This window comes from Notolabrus celidotus, chromosome 16 (genome assembly GCF_009762535.1).
Source record: "Notolabrus celidotus isolate fNotCel1 chromosome 16, fNotCel1.pri, whole genome shotgun sequence".
Classification (NCBI taxonomy): domain Eukaryota; kingdom Metazoa; phylum Chordata; class Actinopteri; order Labriformes; family Labridae; genus Notolabrus; species Notolabrus celidotus.
The window spans coordinates 29,870,539-29,895,488 of record NC_048287.1 but is presented as its reverse complement, the minus strand read 5'-3'; the positions used below and the strand labels follow the sequence as shown (position 1 = coordinate 29,895,488).

Here is a 24,950-nt window from a genome sequence, read left to right as displayed (position 1 = left end):
AGGGAGCTCAGGGACCCCAGAAAGGTCTATGGTTAGTAACTTTAAGGGGACAGGAAGAGTTAAAGTAAGAGACAGGCAGAGAGAGGAAAGAGAGGGAAAGACAGGATCCCATTGTGCCACTTTCCCTGGCAGTCTAAGCCTACATCAGTCTGAGCCTATAGTAGTCTAAGCCTATAGCAGTCTAGGGAACTCAGGGACCCCAGAAAGGTCTATGGTTAGTAACTTTAATGGGACAGAAAGAGTTAAAGTAAGAGGCAGGCAGAGAGAGCAGAGAGAGGGAAAGACAGGATCCCAATGTGTCACTTCCCCTGGCAGTCTAAGCCTACAGCAGTCTGAGCCTACAGCAGTCTGAGCCTATAGCAGTCTGAGCCTATAGTGTAGGGTGGAAGATGGTTGCAAAGCGGTTTGCAGAGGAAGCAGTAAGCATAGGCCGGCTGAAGCAGTTTAAATAGAACGTCTATTTTGACATTTGCCAGTTGGATGTGTGAGCTTGACTTCGTGGCCTGCTTGAACTAAAGCTTTGCTCAGTTTCATGGATCAAAGTCTCTCCCAGCAGAACACCGAATATGACATACGTAACAGAGATCCAAACTGTGAGATGGAAATGCCTTTTCTTCTTTAACTTGAGCTTTGGTCTAGTTGTTCAGAAAGTTCTCACAGTTGCATGCTGTGCAGTATTTCTGAATCATATGAATTTCATACACAGCAGTAGTCACTCTAAGGGGAAACCATGTGGAGAAGTGTTTTATGTGTTAAGCTCACATGGTTCTGAGAATAGATGTTAATTAGTGGAGTGACCTTTGGAAAACGGAACAACTTTTACTCCTGATGCTAGTTAGTTGCCTCTGAGGTCTGAAGAACTTCCTCTTAGACTTGCTGCACGTGTCTGAAGACTTATATTCTGCACCTTATCTTGACGACTTCATAAGTACAGCGTAATGGCTTTCCTGGAAAGATTAAAGTTCACAGTATACCCTCTCCTGAGCCGCAACTGGAGGTCTCAGATTTTCTACATATTGCACTTTAACAATGAGCACTGATTCACTCCTGTTATTTTCATTTCATCCATTTGAGAACGACATGAGTCCTCCTGGAGCTGTAATTTATTGCCATCATGCCCTACAATTCCTTCTTTTAAATCAACGTCACTATTGTGTGAGAATCAGATTCAGGAGAAGAGATCCACACTTCTCTCTCTTGACGATGGGAAGAGTCTGCAAAAGACCAGAATGCTTCCTTTCTTATGTTGTGTTTTCATCAATCTATTTCCCTTCAATTTTTATAACTTGAAGCTGAAAAAAAACAAAGACATTTACTCTCCTGTTCTGAAGGTTGATGAAAAGTACCCTGGGAAACTGATGAAATCAACAACCGAGATGAGGTTATTGAAGAGGGAAGTGGATACACTCCAAAAGGAAATTAGAATCTAAATTTCTGCAGTGTTGAACATACGAGACCGCTGGTTTAGAAGGGGTACGAGGAAGTGAGATTGGATTTTCCTAAGGATAAAACTATGAGTTGTTTCACTCAGGAAATCTGATATTTAACAATCCAATAATGCACTGATGTGTGAATACCTGAATACAGTGGAAGACAGGGGCGATTCTAGGATTGGATGTTTGGGGTGCTGAGCATCCAGAGAGCTGCCTGGATAAATTTCACTGTTTTGTACATTTTAATTTCATTTCATTCCCACATTTGTGAAAGAGAAGTATAACACTTTTTGGGAAAGTCTGTGACTAAACCATCAAATCTGATAAAGGTTATTTAAATGCTGAGCCACAGCAAAAGAGAAATGGATTGGAATCATAAAAGAAACATATGGTAACCCTCATTTCTGGGGAAAGACAACTCATTTTGATACAGCAGGGTATCCTCAACATATACATAAACAGTATGTTTCTGGAGTAAACCAGCCCCCTATAGTGAGTACCAACAATTGACATTGGAGTTATTTTTTGGACTTTCATTTGAAATGCAAAACCAGTCCCTCCAGGAAGTTGCGATTTCGCGATCGCAGGTCAAGGGTGTTGTCAGAGAGACACATTCAACCCTGACACAAGAGACTCAGAAGGGCGAGGACCGGCTGAGAACAAACTGGTAAAACATCAGTGCATCCCTACATACTAGACATATACTGTGTACTATATCAACATGCAGAGTGACAGCAGCTGTTTGGCTGTTTACACCCAACATGAGTCCCTTTGCACTCTAAGGGATTGGAACCAAGTGCCACACGCATGTGTTCCGCCTGTAACATCGGCGTGATACTGAAGCTTTTTTTATTGTATATTTGTTTGGTGTGGAGGGGGGGGCCACAGGGGGGTCCAGGTTCAGTTTTACAGGGGCACTGGCCCCTGTTGGCCCCTGCCCAGAACCACCACTGCCCTTTAAATTTACTAACCATAGACCTTTCTGGAGTCCCTGAGCTCCCTTGTCTCCTACGTTCCTCTGCATCTCTGCCGTAGACGGTCTGATGTTGTGGACATGCCTCCAGCTGCTACAACTCCTACTATCCGTCTCACCACTATCATCTCTCTCTCTCTCTTCATCTCCCTCTATCCCTCTCTCCAACACGGTCTCAGCAGATGTGTGTCTAACATGAGTCTGGTCCTGCTGGAGGTTTCTGCCTGTTAAAGGAAGTTTGTCCTTGCCACTGTAACTTGCTAAATGCTGCAAAGTGCTCTGCTCATGGTGGATTAAGATGAGATCAGACTGAGTCCTGTCTGTAAGATGGGACTGGATCTGATCCGGTCTTGATGTTGGGTCTTTGTTAATAATAGAACATAGAGTACAGTCTAGACCTGCTCTGTTTGGAAAGAGTCTGAGGATAAAATTTGCTGTGATTTTGGCAATAAGGTTGATTGGTATTGGCCAAATACTAATGGTTAATTTTGAGGTGGCTCTATCAACTCCTTAAACACAAGCTTTGATTTAGTGTTCTCTAAATGTAGATTAATTTAGTGTCTCAAATCTCAAAACTCATATTCCTGCCTCTTGCATTATTAGAATATCTCATAACGAGCCTTTTGAATAATAAGGTTCCTTTGTCTGTGCTTCATTGTTTTAATCTCCCGCTTCTCTCTGTTGTTCTGTTCCTGCCACATTCATTAATTTCTGCTGAAGTCAAGTTGTTTCTGTGCAAAAGGTTTCTGAACTAGCCGCCCTCGCACAGCGGGTAAAATCAAATAAATTATAAATCCAGAGACAAATACCTTCTTTGGGACGACTGATGGAAAAAAAGCTGCTCACAAAATATCTACCCAATAAACTTGACAGCTCTGTTACCACCGTGTGTAAATACTGTATTGGGAGTGTTTGAGAATACTGTAATGCATAATGTAACATGACATCAGTTAGTCTTTGTGTAATCCTCAAGCTGGCATGTTGTCTGTTAGGATTAAGGAGGTTTCAGTTTTTCCTCAGAGTCAATGAATACGCTAAGAGATGAGATCACAAGAGGAGAGAAGTAAAGTTGTGCTAACATCAGCTGTTTGCAATAATGCTCAACCGTAAGCTGACTGGCAGGTGTACGCTGCACCCTTGTGTGCTCATGCAAACCTTTTTATTCTGCAGCTGCATCAATCTGTCCCCTTCAGCTTCTCTTTGGGATATTGATATGGGTCATTTAATTAAGGTTTAATGTTAATTTTGCAACTTCCCTGACTCTACTCCCTACATTTTCTACCTCTCTTCATCTGTTTGTTAGAATAAAGTTGAGAAAGTCCCCAAAAATAAATTGAAATGAAGCTTTAGCCCTAAAAATATGAATAGATCACTTCATCGTCTGCATACAGGTGTATTTTCGAATTTTGCAAATCATTCAAATTGCAACATCTTATATGCTGAGCTTGTTCCAAACAATTTTTTTAAAGCAGTTTCATTATCTGAGATTGTTTCTCAATGTTGGACTCACTTGTGGTTCAGCTCCACCTGTTGGTTCCTGTGTTGAGAGGAGTTGAGTCCTGGAACTGCGTGCGTTTCGACCAGTGGACCCAGGGTCTAAATTTAGTTCAGGGGTAGATAGGGGGGTAGTACTTTTCAAAGGTCCCAGGGCTTTCGGGGGCAGGGCCTGCAATGCTGAACGTGTCTGATTGGTAGATTAACCGCAGTGTTTTTATTCCTCCCTCCGTCCACAATAACATCACACACATCTGTGATTCACTTGATTTCTCTTTCTTTCATTAGTTTTTATTTGTTCTATCTTTTTTGTATGTGTGTGTACTTTTCAAAAGAAGAAGCTGTGATTCTCTTGATTTAGCAGCTTGTAACAGTAGTCTTCTCTCAGCCCCACCTTGAATGCGTCTCTCCCCGGTGTTCCGGTTTTAAAAGTGACCCTGTAAACTGGAGACCTTCAGCTGAACGTGTCAGTGTTTGTGGAGTTTACACAGCTGTTGAAACACAGAGGGAGTTCCTGGGAATGCAAACTAGTTTAGTTTTTATTAAGATTTCAAAATATCCTCATCAGATATTTAATGATCGTCTAAAGACGTTTATGAGGGATGCATCCGGCTGAAAGTCTCCAGTTAACAGGGTCGCTGTTTGAACCAAAACACCGGCCGATCTCTGCCACGGCTTTTTGAGTTCAAAAGGATTTTAAAGGCGTGTTGAAACGTCTTTGCTACTCGCGCTTATCTCCTCTCACGTGTTGATTCAGTGAATTCATCTGTGAGGAAATATAGCACCATCTAAAACAGCGCCAGCTGAGTCTCTTCATGCTAACAGGCTAACTGTTGTGTTGCTCATAATGATACCTGCCTGTCCATCTGCTTCTATGGTGTCATCTGTGATGAATGGCATTCGTCTTTGTTTTACTGCCCTCTACTGGTCTGGTGATGCAGTGCATTTACTATTTTTCCTCCATACGTCACTGGCTTGATTTGCACAATCTACCCGCAGACAACAATGGGGGCACAGGAACCTTTTAGTTCAGGGTAAAGTAGTTCTGGGGGCTAAAAGACCCTGGAACTCTTGGTCGAAATGCACCTTTATGTACTCATGCAAACCTTTGTATTCTGCAGCTGCATCAATCTGTCCCCTCAACTTCTTCTTCCTTCTCTTTAGTTTATTTTAAGTGACCACTTTCTTCTATAAAGGGGAACAAGATAGCTCTCAAGCTGTCTCTAGTTAAAGAGTTATTGGGACAGAGAGGATTTAATCATGTAATATTATAAAACCTGCTTCACGTTGGTGTTTCTGTCCTCCTCAGCTACCTACCGCCTCACTAGACTCAGATAGAACATACTCAGTGTTGTTAAAGTACTGTAAAATTCAACCCGAGCGTGAAAAAACACCGCCCGCTCCATTAACTCAACAGCTTCTCTTGAGGGGCCTCCAACATGATGCTTAACCCCAAACTGCTGACAGTCAATAAATGTTTGTGTTAGTGCTGACCAGCTCGTAGATGTGTGTGTAACCCCTCCAGGCTATTGCAGATTCTAAACATGATGATGAAAGACCTTGGAGATAAACCGCCCATTAAGAGTGACAGCTGGAGGTCTCACTTTCCTCTGGTGGTTTAAGTGATGTTGAAGTTTACTCAGAATGGAGATCACGCTACACATCATGGTTTTGTCATAAACACAGTGGGCTTTAAGGTACCAGAAGAACTGCTAACCACATATATGAGGCAACACATACCAGAACATCATGTCCAATCACATTGTCGGACATTGTGTGATCCTTCTTCTTCATACTTGGTCCATTGCTCTTCACGATATACATGCTCCCCCTTGGCCATTTCATCAGCCAGTATGAACTTTCATTCCACTCTTAATAATAATAATAATAATACCTAAGTTTTATATAGCGCTTTTCAAGAACTCAAAGACGCTTTACAAGAGAGACAATAAATAAATACAATAAAGACATATAAGACAAGCAGACGACAAGGGAAGAGGTGGAATAATTAATGTGTGGGGAATGCCTGTTTGAAAAGGTAAGTTTTTAACTGTTTCTTAAATGAATGAAGTGAGTCAGAAGCACGGATGTGTGGGGGGAGAGAGTTCCAGAGGGTGGGGGCGGCTATGGCAAAGGCCCGGTCCCCCAAGGTACGGTGCTTGGATTTAGTAATGGGAGTGAGGAGGTTGGAGTCAAAGGATCGGAGGCGGCGGGAGGGGTGGTAGTACTGGAGAAGGTCAGTGAGGTATGGGGGGGCCAGGTTATTGAGGGATTTGTACGTGGTGAGCAGGATCTTGAAATGGATGCGCTGTTTTACGGGGAGTTTACGGGGTGATGTGATCTCTGGAGCGGGAGCGGGTGAGTAGCCGGGCAGCAGAGTTCTGTACATATTGTAGTTTTTGTAGAAGGGAGGAGGGAAGACCATACAGGAGGCTATTACAGTTAGTCGAGTCGTGGGGATATAAAAGCATGAATTAGGGTTTCAGCAGCGGATTTGGAGAGAGTGGGACGGAGGCGGGCGATGTTGCGGAGGTGAAAGAAGGCAGTTTTGGTGATGTGACGGATGTGGGGTTGGAAGGAGAGAGTCTGATCGAAGATGACACCAAGGTTTTTGACCTGAGGGGAGGGGGTGACTGAGTGACCGTCTATGGAGAGCTTGAAGTCCTGAGCGGAGGGGAGGAGGGATTTGGGGCCGATGATGATGATTTCAGATTTGTTACTATTGAGTTTTAGAAAATTGCCGACGACACCCAGCTGTACATCAAAACCAACTCAACTGCTCCGTCACCACTCTCAACACTCACCTCCTGCCTGGAGGAGATAAAGGCGTGGATGAGCCATAACTTCCTTCAATTAAACTGCTCCAAATCCGAAGCCATACTTATTGGCACCCCCTACCAGGTCCAATCATCCCCCATAACCACCACCACCTTTTCTGGACAATCTATCCCCATTTCATCTGCTGTCACCAACCTCGGTGTGAGACTGGACCCTCACCTAACATTTGAAAATCACATCAAACATCTGTCCAAATCCTGCTTTTTTCACTTAAGGAACATTGCCAAACTCCATCCCCCCCTTACCTCCTCCACCCCCCCCCAGAACCAAGCTCCGGACCATGGGAGATCGGGCCTTTTGTGCTGCTGCACCACGTCTGTGGAACTCCCTGCCCAGCCACCTCAGGACCCCACAGACTGTGGATGCTTTTAAAAAAAAACATTTAAAGACCTTCCTCTTTAAAGAGGCTTTTAACTTATCTAATTACTGCTTTTAAGAAATGTTCAAGTCTGTTTTTACTGTGTGCCTGTAGCACTTTGAGATTTCTGGCAATGAAAAGTGCGTTATAAATAAAATGTATTATTATTATTATGTTTATTATTGGTCTGGTGCATACTGAGGACTTTTCCCAAATCAGTGCAACATCCTGGTAGTTTTGGCATACTGCATTTTTTGCGGTCTATGGTCCTTGCTGAAGCCATTACTGTTTCAACATGGCCACAACCCTTTCCTGCACGTCTTCCTCCACTCTCTACTCCCCACATTTCCTACCTCTCATCAGTCGTCTATTCTAATAATTGTGAGAAAGTCCCAAAATAACCTGAAATAAGATTCCCCTCCAAAAAGATGAATAGATCGCTTCATCGTCTGCATACAGGTGCATTCTAAAAAATTTGCAAAGCATTTAAATTAAATCAGAATCAGAATCAGAATCAGAATCAGCTTTATTGGCCAGGTATGCTTGAACACACAAGGAATTTGACTTTGGTAAACTGTGCTCTCTTTGTACAAGGCATAAGAATAAGACCTACAAATAAAAATAATAACAATAACATCAGCTATAAATACAAAATAACAACAAATAGGCATGACTAATATGTACAGGCTAAAATAATATGATAAAGTGCAGTGGTGAGTTGCAGAGGTAGTTTTTACATTGAATAAATAGTAGTTAAATAATAAAATAAATAGAAATATGGAATTCTGCTTGGAGAATTGTTGCATTGTATATTTACAGAGAGTATTGATCCAACAGGTATGACACTGTTATGGTTTAGTGTTCATCAGAGTGACAGCCTGGGGGAGGAAACTGTTCTTATGGCGGGTTGTTTTGGCGCACAGTGATCTGTAGCGCCTGCCGGAGGGGAGGAGTTTGAAGAATTTGTGTCCAGGGTGTGAGGGGTCAGCGGTGATGCTACCTGCCCGTTTCCTGGCCCGGGACCGGTACAAGTCCTGTATGGGGGGCAGGTCGACACCGATGATTTTTTCTGCAGTCCTTATAGTCCGTTACAGTCTGTGTTTGTCTAGTTTGGTTGCAGATCCAAACCAGACAGGGATGGAGGTGCACAGAACAGACTGGATGATGGAGGTGTAGAACATGATCAGCAGCTCCTGGGGCAGGTTGAACTTCCTGAGCTGATGCAGGAAGTACATCCTCTGCTGGGCCTTTTTTCTGATTGTGTCTATGTGGGAGGTCCACCTCATGTCCCGGGAGATAGTGGATCCCAGGAACCTGAAAGAGTCCACAGTACAAACAGTGCTGTTCAGGATGGTGGAGGGGGGCTTCTCCTGAAGCAACACCTTTTATGCTGAGCTTGTTCGAAACAACGTTTTAAAGCAGTTTCGTCATCTGAGAATGTTTCTCAATGTTGGACTCCAGTGTGTTTCAGCTCCACCTGTTGGTTCTTGTGCAGAGAGGAGAGGTGTGGAGTAGTAGGGTTTCGAGAGGGAGGGTTGAATGAGTGCGTGCATGGTCCTGCTCTTGAACTTATTTTGTAATAACTTCATGTAGTGAATGTCCCAGACGTTATCACACAATAATAAATATAATGCATGGGTGTCTTTGTGAAATAAGGGCAGTCTGGTAACCTTAAGGTGCAAAGCTGCTTGGTAAGATTTGGGAATTGATGTTTCAGTTGTTAAATTGCCCGAGTAAGAAGATGTTGCTTGACAATAAAAGTATATTGATCATGATAAACTGTGTCCACCGATGATTGTACGATTGATTTGTGCAGCAAACGTCCGTAAATATTCACGTACTGGATTTTGTAAAAAATGATTTAAAAAAAGGAACGTTTATCTAAGCCTGTAATGTGCATTGACTTTAAAGCTAGTTCAGTTGCTTCATTATTATAAACCAGCACCAGCGGTGTATGCAAAGATAAAAATGATAATTTCCCCTCAGGACTCCTGTGAAATAAATAAAGTGGCAGCAAGGAGCTGAAGGGCAGCCGTGGAGAGAAACTGTAGCTGAGGTGTCATCATTGTATTTCATTTTCTCCACGTCCTAAGCTCAGTCAGAACATTGGGACTGGGCCATTATGTCAAATTGTGCACAGATTGCTTTCCATTACCAGCAGTCATTATATACTGTAGCATGCAGCCGAGTGTCACCGTTCAGATTGTCCGTGCGGTATCTGGCACACACACTCTCTGCTCACCTTTCCTTACACTCCTCTCTTTGCACATGCAGGTCTCATTTTGCATCCCCCTCTCCTCTACCTCACAAACACCCTGTGGTCCCACTGCAGCTGAATCCATACCCGTCCATCACATCCATTCTCCTTCATCTTCTATCCCCATGTCACCTGCAGGACTCTCTCTGTTTCTTTATTCTGCTTGTACTTACCTTTTATTCTCTGTGGTCTGGGTCTGTCCGTGAGCTGCTACGCCGCGGCCTAGACCTGCGCTGGAAAAAGGGAAAAATACTACATTTGTTAGAAATAAAAAAAAGACTCCTGTGAAAGTGGCGTCTCGGAGGAAATAACCTGACCTGCATGCTGAGCTTCTTTATCATACTACTGAGTTCTTTCAGGCAGAGATGCTGTCTGAATTCTATACTTTGCAGTGGTACCATGTGGTGTGTGCTCACTCTCAACCCAGGCTTTAATGCAGATCATCATTAGGGGGGAATCTGAACCTTGGAGGGTGGCACCGTTGAAGGAGAAGTGACAGAAATCCATGTGATTCAACTGTTTGACCAGTGTTGCAGTCGAGTCACCAAACCTCGAGTCCGAAATGATGTTTTGCATTCATTAGAGGTTGCCTATGAGGGGGGACTATTTTCCTCTGGTGATTTACACTCTGTTGACATATCTTCTAATGTCCATCTTTCTTTTCATGCCTGCCGACATCCTCAGACATGAGTGCACCGTCAACACTGGCGAAATCTGCAATTGAAACGTCCTACAGGGAGCTAAGCCAATCAAAAAACAGACAGGTTTTAAAGACGCATTTGGGAGCCGAAGTGGGAAAGGATTTAACCCTTTGTGTGCCACATGAAGTGAATTTTTCCCCACTTCAACCTTAATATTGGTGGGGAAATTTCAGCCATTGTTTGAGATTGGTCGGGACCAGGGGAGCAGCTCCCTCGGCTGGAGGTGAAGCTTTCAGCAGATCGTCTGCCCCCTGGTGGCTGGCTGCAGTATAAGTCAAAAAAATCTGTCAGTCAAACTTTAAAAAATAAATACACGTCGTACGAATGTTTCTCCCATCCGTATGCTGTGGTGATATGTAGTTAGTATTGCACTGTTTTGTGTCCAAGGCCTCTTTTTCCTGAAAAGTTTCTTTTTCGTTAGTTATTAGACTTTAAAAAACATGGTTTTACTTCCTGTTTCCTTTGATTTACAGCCGCCGTAGAGGGAAACTTCAAAGAGCACACAGCGTCTTGTGATGTTACGCTGTAGGGCGGAGCTTGTTACAGAGGCTTCACAGGCTCTGGCTGCACAATGGCGGCACCCAGGAGCGGGATTTTTTGGCTTCAGAACCGTACAACGGGAAGAGGCGGAGCAACGCTGTCCATTTTTATTTACAATCTGTGGTCGGGACACGTCCATACGGTCCATACACAATTCTACGCCATTACCTCAGTGTTCGAGTCCGAGTCGAGTCCGAGTCACCAGAGACAAATCAGATTCAAGTCCTCATTTCTTGAGTCCAAGTCCAAGTCGAGTCCTCATTTGTAATATTATTTACCGGGACACCGGGAAAGGTGAATATTTTCTTAACCAGAAGACGTTGGTGTCACAGTTATCACCTGCCACACCTGCTCAGCCTCTCAGCCCACTACATTTCCACTCCCCTTCGTTTACCTGAACCACACTCTCCTCATTAAGCCAACACAAATCACCTGTTTCTCATTACCTGCTGCCAGTATTTAAGTCCCGGTTTCAGATCACTCAGTGCCAGATTGTTCTCTCTGCAAATGCAAGACTCTCCAGCACTTTTCCTCGGACTGATCTCCCGGTTTTGACCCTGCCTGTCCCCGACCTTCCTTCCTCGTTTCTGCCCTGGTAACTACCTCAGCCTTCTGTCCCCGACCAAGAGATTTGCCTGCTCCTCTTCTGTTTCCAGCCTGATCCTCCACACAGCGAAACCAGCTTCTCAACAGACATTGTGTGACCGGGTTAGTAAAGACTGTTACCTGCTGTTTCCTCCGGGCTCCAGTGTGCTGCTTTTGGGTTCACCCTCACACCCGTTACAGTTTGAGCATGAAGACGCTATGGATTGTTTTGTGATAAACTTTTTTAGTTTAGTAAGCCTTCAGAGAAACAGCAGTTTTTCCATGGACATTTAAAATGTGTCTGATCCTGTGTACAATCCGCTCTCCATGTGCGCCGTTCAGTTTTGATTTTAGTAAATTGAAAAGGTCTAACTGTCACTGCAATGAGATTTTAACGAAATCCGGCTGGGGTGTGGAGAGATGAATTTATGAATGAAGCTACTGCGGTGTGTGCTGTGCATTAAAACCATAGACTGTAAATAAAAATGGACAGCGTTGCTCCGCCCCTTCCCGTTGTACAGTTCTGAAGCCAAAAAACCCTGCTCCAGGGTGCAGCCATTCTGCAGCCAGGGTCTGTAAAGCCACAGGATTTCTGTGGTTGCCACGGTAATTTCTGTGTCAGCACAAGCATGGGATTAGTTTCTTAAATTATGTTTGGGTCTGGAGCTTTGGTGGTGTGGTGTTTTCAGCTGCACTAATTTTTGTTGGGCTTGATGTCCCTGTTAGAAATTGGCATTTTATCAGAGGAGCTGTTGCTGCTTATTTGAGCGAGAGTTTAAAACTGGAAAGCTTCAAAAAGTTACAAACAATGCTTCATGCTGAATTTTAAAACCACCTTTTATGGCCTCTAGTGACGCCAAAAGTTATTCAGACGAGCATCAAAGCATTTCCTGGCCTCAGTTTGGCCCAGTGATTAAGTCTTGCACCCCATGTACAGATACTATTGTCTTCAAGTGGGCGCCCAAGGTTTGATTCTAGCCTGTGGCCCCTTTCCTGCATGTTATTCCCCACTCTTTCTACCGGTGTCCTGCCTTGACTTGACATGACTTGAAACTTTTTATAAAAGAAGAATTTTGTAGACAAGATTTTTTTTTTCCGTGCATTGGTCATTGTTCATGATAAGCACCTTGAGAACCGATAATTTGCGTTTTTTAAACTCTGATAACTAACGAAAAAGAAACTTTTCAGAAAAAAAGAGGCCTTGAACACAAAACAGTCAAATACTAACTACATATCACCACAGCATACGGATGGGAGAAACATTCGTACAACGTGTATTTATTTTTTAAAGTTTGACTGCAGCCCCATTCAAATGAATGGGAGAGACAGATTTTTTTACCTATACTGCAGCCGGCCACTAGGGGGCAGACTCAAAGCGAGATCAATCAATCAATCAATCAATCTTTATTTGTATAGCGGCCAAATCACAAAAAACGTTATCTCAAGACGCTTTTACAAACATAGGAGGTCTAGACCACTCTATGTGAAATTATGAACAGAGACCCAACTTCAAGACAGGGTAAGACTCAGTCTGACCCCACCTTAATCCATCATGAGCATTGCACATCGCAGTATTTAGCTAGTTACAGTGGTGAGGAAAAACTTCCTTTTAACAGGCAGAAACCTCAGGCAGAACCAGACTCATGTTAGACAGCCATCATGCCTCGACTGAGTTGGGTCTGGAAAGACAGATAGAGGGGAGTAAGAGAGTGAGGTGATCGTGATGAGACGAGTCGTATAAGCTGTTGCCACTGGAGTCCAGCACGTCCGTATCAGCTGGAGTCCAAATCGTCCACAGCAGGAGGACGTCTACGGCAGCTCAGAGGAATCTACGAGACAATGGAGCTCAGGGACTCCAGAAAGGTCTATGGTTAGTAACTTTAATGGGACAGGCAGAGTTAAAGTAAGTGATGAAGGGGTTGGGGGGAAGAGGGTGAGCTAGGATCCCAGTGTGTCAGTGTGCCAGTTCCCCCGGCAGTCTAGGCCTATAGCAGCATGACAAAAGCTGGTCCAAGCCTGATCCAGCTCTAACTATAAGCTTCATCAAAAAGGAAAGTTTTAAGCCTACTCTTAAAAGTGGAGAGGGTGTCTGCCTCCCAGACCCTGACTGGTAGATGATTCCAAAGGAGAGGGGCCTGATAACTGAAGGTTCTACCTCCCATACTACTTTTAGAGATTTTAGGTACAACTAGCAAGCCTGCATGTTGGGAGCGTAGAGTTCTAGAGGGGTAATAGGGCACTATGAGCTCTTTAAGATACGAGGGTGCCTGATTTTTAAGTGCTTTGTAGGATAAAAGAAGGATTTTAAATTCTATTCTACATTTTATTGGGAGCCAGTGTAGAGAAGCTAGCACTGGAGAAATGTGCTCCCTCTTCCTAGTTTTAGTCAATACACGAGCTGCGGCATTTTGAACTAGCTGAAGAATCTTTAGAGACTTAGAGATGCTCCCCTGGTAAATACGCACCGTGCTACTGTTAACGAGGGGACCCGCTCAGCGATTCTGCTGCACTGGGATCACTGCTGGTGTCCAATCAACTCAGATCCAATGGTTAAGTTATTTAAGTCGCTAATGAACGGTCTCAAGAAACTTTAGCATCTCTCTTACTTTTCGGTTCATCCTGCACAGATGGCTGTTAAAGTTTGAGCTGGTCTCTTTCCTTGGTGGGTCTCTTAAGTATCCAACATGTCTCTCTGCTCTCGCTGCATTTACTGTGAAATCTTTGAAAGAGAAATGCACGGCTGGTGGCGTCTTTTAATCCTGGCAGACGTCACGTGATAGTGCATGCAGGCGAACGCTCGTGCCAGCCCTTGCTAGTCTGAACGGAATACATTTTATGAAACATACAAAATCTAACATGAACATTAAAACAGTCTAGATCAATATATAAGCCTGAGTCCTTATCTCTATCATCTGAGACCTTATGCAGTCAATGCTCAAGTCCAAGTCCAAGTCTGAGTCCCCTCAAATACCCACAAATCTGTGAAACAGAGACTTTGGATCTTTAGCACAATAATTCCTGCACACTTGAAGCACTTTATAAAAAAACAAACATTCACCTGTACTTTGTGACAACAGCTTTATCAAACTGCTTCAAGCCTCCAGCGCAGAAACGTTCAAATCATGCTGGGGGATCTTTGGGAAAATTGCAACCCTGTAGGTGTCTAATGACGGGGAAAGCAACATGCTGCCAGTGTAGTCAGGTAAGCACTGACATTTGTCGTCTAACATTCTAAGAATAGAAGATGCACAGTTAAAAGATTTCAGCACAAAATAACAAACAGGGAAGAAGACGACGAGGGGAGGAACGTTACTCCTAACTGTGAGATCCCCACGGACTCATTACAGCCGGAGTCAGCTGTTATAAATAAATAAAGCGCTGAACCTGATTGGATCATCCTCAAGGCTCAGTGCGTCCTGTACTTATGAGAACAGATGCATTATTTAAACAGTTTACTTCCACATGCTACCATGAGTCCGGTACATTGAGATGGATTCAACAATGCATCCGTGTGGACAGTTGAAAGTGAGACAAAACCTTCAACCTTCAGATTCAGGGACGACCGACTCGGCCACAGCTGCCATAAAAACAATAGTACGCAATAAATAAATAACTCCTACAAACTTAATGTTACTGCAAACATGCCCCGCTGAGGTTCACAAGAAGCCTGATCTGTTCCCCTGTAGCGCTGCGTCTTTAAAGAAACCCTGCATGGTTTGATATTCCATACATGCAGGGACCCTGGAGGGAAACTGTCTTTTCTCAAAGAGCCAAGGTTAGAGTGTAACTGAACATCCTCCTAACACACTGAGACTATCCCTCCAGAGACCCTGCATGTATGGAATATGGAAGATGTGTGATATTTGCACAGTCGCTAGAATATACCTTCAGAGATCCGGCTGCGGTCCGTCACAGCACCAGATCTGATAGGTTTCTATTCTAGTCTATGTTACCCCTTTTTCAACCGAGGCAGTTTCAGGGCCGGTTCGGAGCCAGCGCTCAATCGGTTTTTCATGCTTCAACTGCGAGTGAACCTGCACCCGGAGTGGCTCCAACTCTTTGCTGGTCTAGAACCGCAAACTGCTTACATGAGGGGCGGGGTTGCTGTGATCAAAAACACATACCAAACATGACCAAACCAAAGAGCCTAATGGACTGGAAGCAGTGGTCGGCCGAGGAGACAAGCTGCCTTTTGGGTTAGGATTAGGGTTGTGATTAGAGTTAGGGTTAAGATTTGGATTAGGGTTAGGGTTAGGGTTGTGATTAGGGTTAGGATTAGGGTTAGGGTTGGGATTTGGGTTAGGGTTAGGATTAGGGTTAGGATTAGGGTTAGGGTTAGGATTTGGGTTAGGGTTAGGATAAGGGTTAGGATTAGGGTTAGGGTTAGGATTTGGGTTAGGGTTAGGATAAGGGTTAGGATTAGGGTTAGGATTGGGTTAGGGTTAGGATTAAGGTTAGGATTAGGGTTAGGATTAGGGTTAGGGTTGTGATTAGGGTTAGGGTTAGGGTTGTGATTAGGATTAGGGTTAGGGTTAGGATTAGGGTTAGGGTTAGGGTTAGGGTTAGGGTTGTGATTAGGATTAGGGTTAGGATTAGGGCTAGGGTTAGGGTTGTGATTAGGGTTAGGATTTGGGTTAGGGTTGTGATTAGGGTTAGGGTTAGGATTAGGGTTAGGATTTGGGTTAGGGTTAGGGTTGTGATTAGGGTTAGGATTAGGGTTAGGATTAGGGTTAGGGTTGTGATTAGGATTAGGGTTAGGATTAGGGCTAGGGTTAGGGTTGTGATTAGGGTTAGGGTTAGGATTAGGGCTAGGATTAGGGTTAGGGTTGTGATTAGGATTAGGGTTAGGATTTGGGTTAGGGTTGTGATTAGGGTTAGGGTTGTGATTAGGGTTAGGGTTAGGATTTGGGTTAGGGTTAGGGTTGTGATTAGGGTTAGGGTTAGGGTTGTGATTAGGGTTAGGATTAGGGTTAGGGTTAGGGTTAAGGTAAGGGTTGTGATTTGGGTTAGGGTTAGGATTAGGGTTAGGGTTGTGATTAGGGTTAGGGTTTAGGATTAGGGTTAGGGTTAGGGTTGTGATTAGGGTTAGGGTTGTGATTAGGGTTAGGGTTGTGATTAGGATTAGGGTTGTGATTAGGATTAGGGTTAGGATTAGGGCTAGGATTAGGGTTAGGGTTGTGATTAGGGTTAGGGTTAGGATTTGGGTTAGGGTTGTGATTAGGGTTAGGATTAGGGTTAGGATTTGGGTTAGGGTTAGGGTTGTGATTAGGGTTAGGGTTAGGATTAGGGTTAGGGTTAGGGTTGTGATTAGGATTAGGGTTAGGATTAGGGCTAGGGTTAGGGTTGTGATTAGGGTTAGGGTTAGGATTAGGGCTAGGATTAGGGTTAGGGTTGTGATTAGGATTAGGGTTAGGATTAGGGTTAGGATTTGGGTTAGGGTTGTGATTAGGGTTAGGGTTGTGATTAGGGTTAGGGTTAGGATTTGGGTTAGGGTTAGGGTTAGGGTTGTGATTAGGGTTAGGGTTAGGGTTGTGATTAGGGTTAGGATTAGGGTTAGGATTTGGGTTGTGATTAGGGTTAGGGTTAGGATTAGGGTTAGGATTAGGGTTAGGGTTAGGGTTGTGATTAGGATAAGGGTATGGATTAGGGCTAGGGTTAGGGTTGTGATTAGGGTTAGGGTTAAGGTAAGGGTTGTGATTTGGGTTAGGGTTAGGATTAGGGTTAGGGTTGTGATTAGGGTTAGGGTTTAGGGTTAGGGTTGTGATTAGGGTTAGGGTTGTGATTAGGATTAGGGTTAGGGTTGTGATTAGGGTTAGGGTTTAGGATTAGGGTTAGGGTTAGGGTTGTGATTAGGGTTAGGGTTGTGATTAGGGTTAGGGTTAAGGTTTAGGGTTAGGGTTGTGATTAGGGTTAGGATTAGGGTTAGGGTTGTGATTAGGGTTAGGGTTAGGATTAGGGTTAGGGTTAGGGTTAGGGTTGTGATTAGGGTTAGAACCAGAACTAAACTTAAGCAAACAGAACCAGAACCAAACCCAAGTAAACCCAACCAGAACCGAACCAGACCCATACTAGAACTGAACCAGAACCGAACCAGAACCGAACCAGAACCAGAACCGAACTCAAGCAAACAGAACCAAACCCAACCAGAACCAAACCAGGCCCGTACTAGAACCGAACCAGAACCAAACCATATCAGAACAGAACCAAAACCGAACCAGAACAGAACCAAAACCGAACCAGAACCGAACCAGAACCAGAACCGAACTCAAGCAAACAGAACCAGAACCAAACCCAAGCAAACCCAACCAGAACCGAACCAGACCCGTACCAGAACCGTACTAGAACCGAACCAGAACCGAACCATACCAGAACCGAACCTTACAAGAACCGAACCAGAACCATACCAGAACTGAACCATACAAGAACCGAACCAGAACCTGACCAGAACCGAACCTAACCAGAACCGAACTCAAGCAAACAGAACCAGAACCAAACTCAAGCAAACAGAACCAGAACCAAACTCAAGCAAACAGAACCAGAACCAAACTCAAGCAAACATAACCAGAACTAAACTCAAGCAAACAGAACCAGAACCAAACTCAAGCAAACAGAACCAGAACCAAACTCAAGCAAACATTATTAATGTCCTCAGGTTGGCATTGAGAAAAATCTGATCCCTCAACTTGGATTGGCTGATCCGATTTCTCCTCTCAGTGAGTATTTGCATGGTCTTTAAGAAGACTCTCTCTGAAGGAACAGATGAAGCCAGGATACACAGCCTCCCCTCCATCACCTGTATCCTATATCCTCACATGTGATTGGCCGCATGGCCGCCATGCTGACCAATCAAAACAAAGTTCTGCTGTGAGCAGAGCTGGGGCTGAGCACAGTGAGAGCTAAGCAGGGAAAGGAAAAAACTGGGAGCCGGCTCTCTCTCTCTCGATGCGAGCCGGCTCTTCTGATTCACTATAAAGCATCGACTCTCAGAGCCGCAGCTTTTGATCGTGACACATCACTACAGCAGAGAGTTGATAGGCTGACGATAAGGGCGTGTCACTGAGCTATTGGATGACGCCGCTGCTGATTAACCAATGACAGCTCCAGAGCATGCAGCTGGAAGCGGGTGAGCTATTGAATGAGGGAGAGGAGAGTTACACAACCGCTGTGATTGCTTTATAGTCTTCCTGTCTGAACTTTCGCTATAGCTACATTTAATTTTCAGAATAAAACACTCTGTGTTATCACCAGATCGTATTTCACTTAACTACAACAACAAACTGTCATGATGAGAGGAGCCAGGCCTGGAGTCAACAGGTCAGAGGTTTTCAGAGGACCAGAAAGACAACATGGATGAGGAGAGGAGGAGGAGGAAAACATCAGTCACATGACTCCAGTTGTCCGGCGGTCCTGCTCCGTGCTGCGTTCTGATACGGCAGTGGGTGGGTGTTGACGGACGAGAGAGCACGGAGCTGGAACGCAGCGCCTGTGATTACAGCGACAACAGACAGAAACATGATGAAAGTGTTAGATTGCTCTTTTCTTCAAACTTTGCCGCTTTTGTCATCAGTGTTGATGGATCCAGTCGTTTTTTTGATTGGTGTCTGGCTCTGCTGACCTCTCCTTGATGGACCCTGTTCGTCTTTATGTAGACCTGCAGACTGATTTTAGTTCGGGTGGCTTTTCTACGATAACAGAAATAAGAGCCGTGTTGTTCCTCCAGCTTCATCTTGATGTTTTATTTACTGTACCATGAATGTATTTACAGCTGTAATAATGAAAGTCCTCATTTTAATGAGATGTGAACTTCAGATACACACCAGAGTCTCTGCCCTGCACTTTAACGAATCCTGATCTGTTAACTTTTACTGTTGTCCTATTGAATCCGAAATGTCAGCAGGACTTAATTATTATAAATGTCAGCTGTATTTACTTTACAGACTTACATTTCTTAACAGGAGCGATAAACACAGGGATGAGTAGTTACAGTGTTTTTGTTTTATTTACAGTGTTTACAGGATACTTGTGCTTCGGAACAGCGTCGTAAACATGTCTCATCAGAGATAACAACGCGTATAAAACACAGAAAGGGCGACAACTGCTTCAGCGTGTCTTCAGGTGAAACATCACAGCAGCACGATGACAGTTTTTAAATCCTCTCCTCTCCTCTCCTCTCTCTCTTTTCTCCAGGGTCTCTGCTGCTCATCAGGTGAAGCACTGCGAGCCCCTCTCCTCCCTCCCTCCTCCCCGACAGACGTCACCCACTTCCCCACAAACCCCCTAAATCCCTCCTGACCTCACCTGCCCAACCCCATCCGACAGCTGCCACTGGCCCTCCCTTTACCCCATGGTGGCCCCAAGGCCCGCCCTGTCACTGCTGTTGGCTGTTCTGGCCTGCACGGGGCCCGTGCGCCCCTCGCCCCCCCTACTGCTCCGGCCCCGGGAGAGAGAGAGGGACTCTGGTGGGGTCAACATCGCTGTGGTCCACTCGGGCTCCTCCCTACTCCCAGAGACGACGGCAGTGGGGGGTGCGGGGGCCGGCGAGCCTGGGCAGGGGCCGGGAAACGGTCCGGGCGGAGGGGGAGCTGGGGGAGGGGGAGGGGCAGGTGCAGGAGGAGGAGGAGGAGGAGGAGGAGGAGGAAAGGGAGTAACGGATACAGCTGTGTTGGAGGGAGTAGCTGCCATGGCCTCGTTTTCCTCCTCCTCCACCTTGACGTCCTTGTCGCTGGCTGCGCTTGTGGGAGAGACGGTGATGACGCCATCGGGTCAGGCCAATGTCATCTATCTGGCTGTGAACGAGAGCAGCCCGGGCAGCCTGCTGCTGCAGCTGTGTGAGCTGCTGGCCACCACACCTCTTCAGGTAAGCATCACGTCAAGTACACAACTACACAAATCGACCCCATTCACCTCTTTAGAGGTGTCTTCAAAGTTTCAACTCCATGTTCAAAATAAACTCGGTTATCTGAAGACTCTTTCCAAACCGAGCAGGTCTAGACCGTCCTCTATGTTCTATCATTAACAAAGACCCAACATCAAGTCAGGATCAGATCCAGTCCCATCTTACAGACAGGACTCAGTCTGATATCATCTTAATCCACCATGAGCAGAGCACTTTGCAGCATTTAGCAAGTTACAGTGGCAAGGACAAACTTCCTTTAACAGGCAGAAACCTCCAGCAGGACCAGACTCATGTTAGACACACATCTGCTGAGACCGTGTTGGAGAGAGGGATAGAGGGAGATGAAGAGAGAGAGAGATGATAGTGGGGAGACGGATAGTAGTAGTTGTAGCAGCTGGAGTCTGGCACGTCCACAGCAGCAGAGATCCAGAGGAACCTACGAGACAAGGGAGCTCAGGGACTCCAGAAAGGTCTAAGAAAAGAGAGAAGAGAGGGAGAGCAGAAGAAAGAAAAAGAGGAGAATAAATGGTGAAGGAAAGACAGAAGGAAAGGACGGGATAAGAAAAGGAGACATAAAGGATGAAGAAACATGGAAAGAACAAAGAAAGAGAGAGAGAGAGAGAGAGAGAGAGAGAGAGAGAGAGAGAGAGAGAGAGAGAGAGAGACATTAAGAAAGAAGGAATGAAAGGAAAAGGGAATGAAGGAGAGACAGAAAGAACAGAGAAGAAAGGAAAAGAAAAAGAAACAAACAAACAAAGGAATGAAAAAGAAGGAAGGAAGGAAAGAAAGAAAGAAAGAGGGGGAGAGAAGGAGTGAAAGGAAAGAGGAACAAAACAAAGAAAGAAAGAAATAAGAAAGGAAAATAACGAGAGAAAGAAGGAATGAACAAAGGACATTCCTTCTTCCTTTAACAGGCAGAAACCTCCAGCAGGACCAGACTCATGTTAGACACACATCTGCTGAGACCTACCGTGTTGGAGAGAGGGATAGAGGGAGATGAAGAGAGAGAGAGATGATAGTGGGGAGACGGATAGTAGTACTTGTAGCAGCTGGAGTCTGGCACGTCCACAGCAGCAGAGATCCAGGGGAACCTACGAGACAAGGGAGCTCAGGGACTCCAGAAAGGTCTATGGTTAGGAACTTTAATGGGACAGGGAGAGTTAAAGTAAGGGACAGAGGTAAGGGGGAAAGACAGGGTCCAAGTGTGTCAGTCTAAGCCTATAGCAGCATAACTAATAGCTGGTCCAAGCCTGAGCCAGCTCGAACTATAAGCTTTATCAAAAGGAGAGTTGCCCAGGAACAAGTAGCTGTGGTAGATAACTAGAAAAAAGCCTCCCTTTTGTATGTATTTATTAAAAGAGATTTCAGAGAAACCTCGACCAGGACCAGACTCATGTTAGACACAGATCTGCTGAGACCGTGTTGGAGAGAGGGATAGAGGGAGATAAAGAGAGAGAGAGAGAGAGATGATAGTGGTGAGACAGATAGTAGTAGTTGTAGCAGCAGGCCATCTATGGCAGAGATCCAGAGGAACCTACGAGACAAGGGAGCTCAGGGACTCAGAAACGTGTATGTTACTAACTTTAGTCTAGAGAGGGGAAATACAGGATCCCAGCGTGTCATTCCCCCGGCAGTCTAAGCCTATAGCAGCATAACTAAGAGCTGGTCCAAGCCTGATCCAGCTCTAACTATAAGCTTTATCAAAAAGGAAAGTTTGAAGCCTACTCTTAAAGTAGAGAGGGTGTCTGCCTCCTGGACCCTGACTGGTAGATGCTTCCAAAAGCGAGGTGCCTGATAACTGAAGGCTCTACCTCCCATACTATTTGAAGACTACATCCATGATTAATTCAGCGTCTGTTATGGACATGGTTTTTTAAAGCTTGTGGTTTTCCTATCTTAACGCCAGAGTTTGGCTTCCTCCAATGATTTGTCATTTTGTCCTCCCATGACATCCTCTGCATATGTGACCAATCATTGCATGATGTTAATTCATGTTCATTTCATGTGAAGTGTGTTCATGTTTTCATTCATTCATTCATTTTTAGAGTAAAACAATCATGCATGGAGGCTGAGTCTGAGTCTGCAGGCTGAGTGAGAGCTGCCGGATTCTATCAGAGGTAATAAAGCATATCCACCACTCATCCATACATCTATACGTTCATTCATTCATTACTTTATGACATGTATACATCTCTGTTTATCCATCAAGTGTCAGGCTGTCAACTGTTTGTTTTCATCTCAGAGTGAAATGAGGTCTTGTTAGAAGCGTCTTAGATCAAGTATGATGGTACCGCTCACTATCTTATTTCCAGGTCCCGTCTGTGGCTCATTTGCATATCAAATGCTTCCCTGTGAGAATTGAGCTGTCAGCTACACTTAACTTCAATTTGCTCTCCCTGAATCGCTACAAGAAAACAAGCGTTAAGTCATCAAGAACATCTTAAAATCACTACCACCACTCGTCGTGTCATTACAGGAAGGGAAGGCAATCCACAAATGTTCATGCGTTTATCCTGAATTCATCGCCGCTGCTGACGGTTCTCTGAGGAGAAGCACTCACGACAAAACCCTTCTTACCTGAGCATTCATAGAGGGTGTGCAGTGATGTCACTTCCTGTCCAGACAGACTGGGTAGCAGAAGATCCGCCAAGTTAGGGAAGCTAGATGCAACAGAGATCCCTAGTATTCATGGTTGTTTGACAAACGGCTGGAAATCGGACTTCCTGTTTGTTGTTTTTCGGTCATGATACACGCACAGTTTTTTTGATATACATACAATCATGCACACACACATGCACTTTGGGAGAGATGTCAGAGTGAGGATACTGCCATCAACCAGCGCACCCCAAGCAGTTGGGGGTTCTGCCTTGCTCAAGGGCACCTCAGCAGTGCCCAGGCAAGTGAACCAGCACCTCTCCAGCTACCAGTCCACTTGCCAAACTTCGTCCATACTGGGACTCGAACCAGCGACCCCTCGGTTCCCAAGCCAAGTTCCCAAGACTGAGCTACTGCCGCCCCATTCCCATTTATGGGAATTAACTGGGAATTGAGGGTAATTTAATGGGAAGATATCATATCCAAGCATACATACTTGTTTTGTTATAAGAAGACATCCATCCAAAATAATACAATTAAAACAGATGTATTTGTAAGTAGAACTTTATCAAGTGTTAAATATTTTATTGAACAATCAATTCTTTCATTGAAGAACCAAAAACATGAATGTTGAGTTAACTAGGTACTCATCCACCCGACCCAACCCATTCAAAAATCAAGCAATCCCAACAAAGTCCCATTCAAAATAGCGCCAAATCACAACAAACGTTATCTCAAGACGCTTTTACAAACAGAGCAGGTCTAGACCACTCTGTGTCAAATTATGAACAGAGACCCAACACCAAGACAGGGTAAGACTCAGTCTGACCCCACCTTAATCCACCATGAGCATTGCACATCGCAGTATTTAGCTAGTTACAGCGGCGAGGAAAAACTTCCTTTAACAGGCAGAAATCTCAGGCAGAACCATACTCATGTTAGACACACATCTGCCTCGACCGAGTTGGGTCTGGAAAGAGGGATAGAGGAGAATAAGAGAGAGAGGGAGCGGTGATAGTGATGAGACGAGTAGGAGTAGCCGGAGTCCAGATCGTCCACAGCAGGAGGACGTCTACGGCAGCTCAGAAGAACCCACGAGACAAGGGAGCTCAGGGACTCCAGAAAGGTCTATGGTTAGTAACTTTAATGGGACAGGTAGAGTTAAAGTAAGTGATGAGGTGGTTGGGGGGTTGGGGGGTGAGATAGGATTATAACCACAGTAGATTAAGGATTTAGGCTTTAGTTATCACCTCACTATGACACTTTAACAAGATTTAAAAACCTCCTGTAGTAGGCGAAAGTTTGTTTCTCCTAGACAATTAGGCACAAAGGATAACAATGTAACAACCCCTGCGTCAAAATTGGTGCTTTCCTCTGATTGGCTGCTGGAAGTGCCAACTGTCCATTAGTTAAGATGAGCCTTACGTGTCTGTGATGCAACCAAACTATGACACAACTCGCGTTACAAACTAACTAGTTTCAATGTATGGTTTAGTGACGACTTTGCACCCTAACGTAGGGTACAACTTATTCCTGACACAAACTGGAAACTGCAAATCCACATTTCAGTGCTTGGATGTTTCAACATCAGATGTTGCATCAGTGCAACAGATGTTTCTTGGATCCATTCAGAAGAAGAAAGAAACGTACTTCATTAATCCCTAGGGGGGAAATTAAATTTTTTCACTCGTGTTGTTTTTTGGTCATGCTACATGTACAGTTTTTTTGGTATATATTCATACAATCATGCACACACACATGCAGTGGACATGGCCATCAACCAGTGCACCCCAAGCAGTTGGGGGTTCTGTGCCTTGCTCAAGAGCATCTCGGCAGTGCCCAGGCAAGTGAACCAGCACCTCTCCAGCCACCAGTCCACTTGCCAAACTTCGTCCATACTGGGACTCGAACCGGCGACCCTTCAGTTCCCAAGTCAAGTCCCTATGGGCTGAGCTACTGCCGCCTCCTTTTCTTTTGCATTTCAGAAGTCTGAAGAAGTAAAGCTCTGACCTTGTATTGAACCTGATTGTATTATCATTTGCATGACAGCCTTTTGTGTTCTTGCGTTCAGTCTGAACACTGACTCTTCACTCAGAGCATACTCTGATCTTATGAATTTCCCATCCAGGGATCGATAAAGTAGGAAGTATTATCATTCATGCTTTCTGCCACTTAGCAGGTGTAACCTCAGTGACTTGCACTTACAGTGATATGATACAGTGGCACTTACATGTGCTTCCCCTCTATGCCGGACATGGCATGTTAGCAGAATGTATTCAA

At 44.7% G+C, this 24,950-nt stretch overlaps 1 protein-coding gene across 1 annotated transcript in view; it reads left to right on the top strand.

The window, feature by feature from the left end:
- The first annotated feature begins 22,153 nt into the window (after positions 1 to 22,153).
- LOC117828335 (glutamate receptor ionotropic, NMDA 2D-like) overlaps positions 22,154 to 24,950 on the top strand; it is a 113,570-nt gene continuing 110,773 nt past the window's right edge. The window contains exon 1 of the mRNA XM_034705378.1: positions 22,154 to 22,192. The gene's annotated coding sequence lies outside the window, so the exon portion shown is untranslated. The remainder of the gene's footprint in view (positions 22,193 to 24,950) is intronic.